We start from the raw sequence: 6,819 nt of genomic DNA on the forward strand, positions 1-6,819 counted from the left end.
TTCCTCAAATAATTTTTGTGTGTCAGACCAAAACATTTTAATTATTTTAAGTAGTCTAATACAAATATGTTGACTCAAAGTGATATTTCTCTTTACTATAACACATTTATTTTGTAATGTTTAAGTAAGTTAATTATGTAAGGGGACTAGATTTTCATCTGTAATTCCAACATGCTTTTTTAATGCTTATATTATGGGATTATGTAACTCTAAAGCAATTTCATTATGTCTCTGGCACCAGAATAATCACCCATAATTATCCAAATGTTATTTATTTCTTTTTAAATACAAAATACATTTGCATTGGCATAAAAAGTGAAGAGTTTTGTACAAATGTTTAGTGATATTGAGGCAAACCACTGCTTTCAGATCATCAATTCATTTAAATCACTACACATTAATTCAATAACAGTCAATAACTATTACAACAATCAGCACATGCAGTACATATATAAAGGGGCAATTTCCCAAACAGGTTGTAGATTAATTCATGACTAGGCCCTAGTTATATTAGGATGAAACTGACCCAAATGTTTAAAATAGTTACTATCACAGTAGATTTAGAAGTGCTAAAACACAAACACTGCATTCCAAAGAGACATGCAAAACAGTAAGTACTATTATTTTTAAAATGGATTTACAAACTGGAAAATATCAATCCTTCAGAAAGTCAGAGCTACAGCATTTGTATAAACTGTTAATCATAGATTCAACAAAAACAAAATACAACAACCATTTCCAAAATCGACTATGAGCAGCAAACGGTTGATGTATTAATAAGAGAAAACACTTAAAACAGATAAACAAAGTCAAAAATGAGCAGCACAGTCTTTCTGATCCTTTCACTGAAAGAAACTGTTTGTTAAAGTTACTCTCAATGCAGTTCCATTAAAATCTTTTGGATTTCCTCAAAAATAAAGCGGAGATCAGGATAGCTCAGGTTTAAGGCATACATCAGCTCAAACAACATGGCACGATGTTGCAACACCTTCATGCCTTCCAGGACTATACAAAGATCCTCTTCTTCATCACAAGAAGCAGGTTGTTTGAGAGCACAAATCCCAACATTGGTGTATTCAAATGACCACACTGATGCTGACTTCATCCATGCCCTGTACAAAACAAACAAATGTAGTTAAAGAAACAGAAAAAAGGTTACTGTTACAATAAAAGTGTCATTGGAAATTAGTACAATGCAAACAAATATAAATGTAAGTATACAGACCCATGTGCATTGCCACAGCATGTTACAATTGGTTACAAATATATGGGTTACAAAGCAAGGCAGCTGCACTGTCCACTGCTCTGGGTGTGTGTGTGTGTGTGTGTGTGTGTGTGTGTGTGTGTGTTCACTACACTGGGATGAGTTAAATAAAGAGGCCACATTTCGAGTGTGTGCTACCATACCTGACAATCACAGCAAAAGTGAATTCTCTCATTTTCTCACTCTCATGTTGTTACAGACCTGTATAAATGTCTTTGTTCTGATTAACATGAAGGAAGATATTTATTTTGAGAAATGTTTGCAACCAAACTGTTCATGAGCCCCATTCACTTCAATACGCACAACCGGCGCAACGTCATAGAATGTCTCTGAACAGGTTCACGCCCACTTTTGGGGGAAATCGCACTAGACGTTCCATTGACTTCCATTCAAAATAGCGGAACAAAGCAACCTTCGTACACAGCCGGCAGGCGTAAACAACCCACGAAATCACTCAGATTAAACACGTTGAGTAATTATCTGTCCACCCTGCCGGCCATGGAGCGCGAAAGATGCATTGGCACGTTTAATTTGGTCAATGTGGAAACATGTCTCTTTCATTCTCCCAGCGTCAAATTTGTGTAACAACGCTCCCTATTGGCCAGAGGTGTCTTACCCGGACATTAAACACGTACCTCATCAAGTCAACAGGGAAGCAAGTGAATGATTTTACTTCGCATTTGAAAGTTACTTCGTATTTATTTATTATGTCTTTATATTTAGAGTAATGAGTGCACTTTTCTGTCCAGCCATACAACTAACTGGCTTAGCGATATTTCCAGCAATCACTGGATGGCGTTGTTACACAAATTTGACGCTGTGAGAATGAAAGGGACATGTTTTTATATTGACCAAATTAAATGTGTTAATGTATCTTTCGCGCTCTATGGCAGGCAGGATGGACAGATAAATACTCGACATGTTTAATCTGAGTGATTTCATAAGTTATTTACGCCTGCCGGCTGTGCAAAACCGTTGCCCTGCTCCGCCATTTTGAATGGAAGCCAATGGAGGCGCTGCTTTTTTAACCCCCGAAAAGGGGCGGTGACGAAATTTACAGTCAAGTTCCCGGATGTGCCGGTAGTCCGTATAGTATTATTTTTCCCCACTATGGAAGTGAATGGGGCTTATGATTGGTTTGGTTACAAACATTCCTCAAAATATCCTCCTTAGTGTTCATCAGAACAAAGACATTTATAAAGGTTTGTAACAACATGATAGGGAGTAAGTGATGAGAATTTTTATTTTTGGATGAACTACCCCTTTAAATCTTCCCAGGTGTTTTAATGACCCTTGTGCCAAAAGATGTTGTAACTAAAACATACTAAATGTTCTGTACTTCCAACAAGGTTTACACATTTTATGTCTATGAATCTATATTACTTACTTCTGTCATTTGATCATTGATTGTTTGAAGCCTTTTTGCTAGCTGTCCTCCTTTCTGATAGAAGAGTTTCATCAGGTTTTTGGATTGGAGGTCCAGGTGACACGCAGGAACATAAGACAGTAGTGATTCTTTCAAATTCAGCATTTATCTGAAAACAAATTAACCAACCATTGTATATTTGAGTACTGCGAGTCAAAGAATAATACATGTATATTAGTTACAAAAATAAGATTTAGCTCCTAACAGCAGTACAAAAGTGAAAGAAATGACTTACCAATGCTGTGTAGCGCATGCAAGGATGATGGACCTATAAGAGGAAATATTCAGAGGAGAAATCAACACATAACCTCAAATGATTAAGACCACACATACACAGAGCAATAATGAAATAAGTATTATATCTGTCATAGGACGCAATTTTGGACAAAATTAGATCTTAAAACAACAAGATTCTCTTCTGAAAAAGTCAGCTTTAAGGTGTGGTCACTTCAAAGCGATTTTTTTTCAGTTAATATACCAGACGTCACGCGAGACATTTAAAAAAGCTTTTTCTAATAGAATCAAGTGTTGCTCGTGGCGTATAGTCACGAATAACTGACGCGGGTCTGTTCATCTGATTAAGCAGACCGTTTGTTTCATACGCAATGTCATTATTAATGTAGTCAATTGATATCATCTGGTAAATTACCTACATGGATAACGTTACTCTTGACAGAATAACTTTTGGTTAGCGTTTTATTTGTCCTGACAGGTTTCCATAGAAGAGCTGAGTAAAAAGTGCCTCAAAAGTCAACTCAAAGCTGACAGTTTTCAACTCAGATAAAACTACCAAACGTGAAATAACATTAAACAGCTGACGTTTTTAAAACGCTGTGTTTTTCTTTATGAGCTTGACTGACTTACTCCACCAACCTCCTCCAAACTAATTTTTACTACAAGTCATTGCAATGGCTACATATTGTAAACAAAAATAGTCTATCTAGTGAAGATATATCACGTATGAAGCGAACATAAATAAATAATAGAACTTACTTTAATAACGTGGTGTCCGTCTGAGAGAGTTCTTCTGACTGACTGGCAGTGACTGCTGTGCTTACTGTAGTCTTCATTTTGGCGCCCAAAAAAACGATCTTTATTCTTCTTTTATGGCAATCGATGTCCTTCTCAATGAGCTATACTGCCCCTGCTGCTCAGGAGGTGCCGTTTTGTGTCCAAACCCAATTTTATTGTTTTAAGTATTCAATTCAATCAATTTTAATCAATGTGAGAATAATGTGTTCATTTTACATTCAAACAAAACATTTTAATCCTAATCAATTAAATTATGTTTACACAAGGAATATAAATATTTTGTCTTGCATATACATGTTTATTTTATTTAAATTCAAAGACCCACTAAGTCCATTTTTTTCAGTGTAGTATTAGCAGGTCCTGCGGCCACAATGCTAGATGCCTCGGGGGCTATTGTGGTGATGCGTTTTTTCCAACCTGCGGGTCCCGCTTTTATGAAATATTTGGCCCGCCCTCACCATTGTATCTATTTTTACAACCCGCGACTATTAAAATAGACATACAAGGCATTTGTAATGTAAATAAAAAGAGGCTTTTTCAGCCTAAAACGCATACAATTTTTCTCTCAAAAATACAAACATGTACATACATGTAGCTCATATAATATTTTAGCCCAGTTTGTGCTGAACACAGTGTTATGAGACACTTCCCATTATTATGTTTAAAGCATCTGAAAAAAGACCAAATGTAAGAGCATGTCACAACTGCTTTGGTCTGCTTTGGCGGTTTTAAATGTACTTTATAAATAAACATTGACTGATTTATTGTTAAAGGATGAGCGAATCAACACAAATTCCATAACTTTTTGCCATGAGATTGTCTAGTTGCTACACACCAATTTTCACACACATCGGACAAAAGCTGTAGGAGGAGTATGTTTTTTGAAAATTTCGAAATGGCAGGAAATTTTACATGAAGGAAAATGACATAGGTCATATGATCAAAGGCAGCAAATGAATCGTCATGAAACAAGGATTCAGAATTTTTTTTCCAAATTTGGTGTGGTAACTTTTTGGACTGACCTTTACGTGTGTGCAAAATTCCATAACTTTTCTGTGTTTGCTTCTATGGGCTGCCATAGAATGCACAATGGTGGAGGAAGAATAAGAAAACTAACCCAAGCCCCGAAGGGGTGAATTAAGTATCAGATCTCACCTGTTTCATAGACCTCAACCTCACAGAGAGCGAGATTAGATGTAAGTCCAGTCATGACCAGATTTATATAACGTCCCACCATTACACCACATGAGTAACTGATAGTTTGACCAGTTAGAAAACCTGAAGTTACAGCACATCTAGAATGAGAGATAATCAGTTAATTTCTAAAAGTGTTTAAAATGATATAACCTGATGTCATGAATAACTTTACATGGGATTGCTGTTTCCATTGTTTTCAGTGGAGTTTCCAATACGAATCTCTGCTCCATTGGTTTGATAAGCATTACCGTCTGATCTAGCAGTGATGACTACTGTACTAATCTCATAATAATCCAAGAGATCCAATCTCCACCATGGATTTAACTGATTTCCAGTAACAGAGCAGTATGCAGCTTCACCTGATCCATATCTTTTACCATCTATGGCATTTCGAGGTACAAAGATGGAATATGTGGATGACTGTGTGACCGTTCCTCTACGTGCTAAATTATCTAGAAAATAAATCATCAAAGACAGTTAAACAGTCAGTGTGGAGATATAAACACATCTGTCATAATCTACTAATACAGTAACATCTGAATCTCATCAACCTTCATGTTCAGTCTGATGTGATCTATACACTTCCCACCTTTTTTACATTTTAGTATATTCATCTGATACTTTCTATCTAATCTACAATATATGTTTATAAAGAAGGTGTAAAGTTTCACTTAATTTTTACACACAAAGACATCCTTAAATAATGAATTAATGTAGAAGTTAATGTTTAGCAAAAAGGGTTGATGCCAATAACCATTAAGAAATAATGATGAGGAATGATGCTGTAATCTAAAATTAAGAACATTCAAAACTTTTGTGTGAAATATCATAAATGTGTTACCTTCAAAACTATCTGGAATGGAAATGAGAACTGTTGAAGAAAAAGTATTTAATATATTTGATAATATTTCATATCTGAAAGACATTTAAATTAAGTTTATACAGAATTGTTAAGTCTGTCATTATTAACTTTTAAAAAGCAGTGATAAAAATTTGAATGAAGAAAGACAGCATCTATAATGTTAAGATCTTGTGTTTTAACATCATCATCATGTGTGTCAGCTGCTGTACTCACCACAAACTAAAATTAGATGAATGAGTTTCTCCATCTCTGATCATTAAACAGATGAGAGAGAGATGTAAAGATTTCACTCAGTCTCTCTCCTTACTTTCTTCTTTTCAAATGGTCACTTTGTCGGCTTGGATTTCAGTCTCCTACTCCCTCACAACCTCACTAGTTTCTTGTGTTCATTTCACATCATTTGACCTTCAGAAAAACTTGCATACTGTAACATCTGGTGTCATTTTAACTATTATTTCCAAAACAAATTAGCTATACAAAACTGCAAATGTAAATAAGGACTTTGCCTTGATTTCTACAGCTGATGGAAAAAATCATCAGGTGTCTGTGTGGTTGTTTATTTTAGTTGTGTATTAAGGTCCAAAATTAACATCTAAAATGCACGGAAAGCACAAGACTTTCTTCTGCTTTTTCAAAGAGCTGTCTGCCTTTGCTACCTACCCCACGTTTTCTCAAGTAAAAATTAATTTTGAAAGTCCAATATATATATATATATATAAGTACCTTAGGTTCTCTGGCATTATACATGATTTAAGTAATTCAATTGAGATATGTCATTTTTTTTCAATCTGATTCCACTGGTAAAACTTGTTTGTGTACATCAGGGGTTTCCAAACTTTTTCAACCCAACAGGTAATTTCAAGACCCACCATTTTTTTGAATAGAAATTTGGTTCCAACATATTGGTTCCCTTTCAGTAGTTTTTTGAAATTGAATTGAATATTATTAAACTACCTTATGGTAGGGTTGCACTATTATGGCAATTGTTTAGGCGATTGCACTATTGCAAACATATACTAATGATTTAATTATATATTT

The 6,819-nt window shown here is 35.1% G+C and overlaps 1 long non-coding RNA gene across 1 annotated transcript; it reads right to left on the minus strand.

The window, feature by feature from the left end:
* Window positions 1–253: 253 nt before the first annotated feature.
* On the minus strand, window positions 254–4,063 carry LOC129434173 (uncharacterized). Its single transcript, XR_012360460.1, has 4 exons — window positions 3,684–4,063; window positions 2,926–2,958; window positions 2,652–2,799; window positions 254–1,112 (listed from the first exon to the last, which is right to left on the minus strand). It is a non-coding gene; the product is annotated as an uncharacterized lncRNA (long non-coding RNA).
* Between the last annotated feature and the right edge of the window lie 2,756 nt (window positions 4,064–6,819).

Source organism: Misgurnus anguillicaudatus, chromosome 21 (assembly GCF_027580225.2).
Source record: "Misgurnus anguillicaudatus chromosome 21, ASM2758022v2, whole genome shotgun sequence".
Lineage (NCBI taxonomy): Eukaryota > Metazoa > Chordata > Actinopteri > Cypriniformes > Cobitidae > Misgurnus > Misgurnus anguillicaudatus.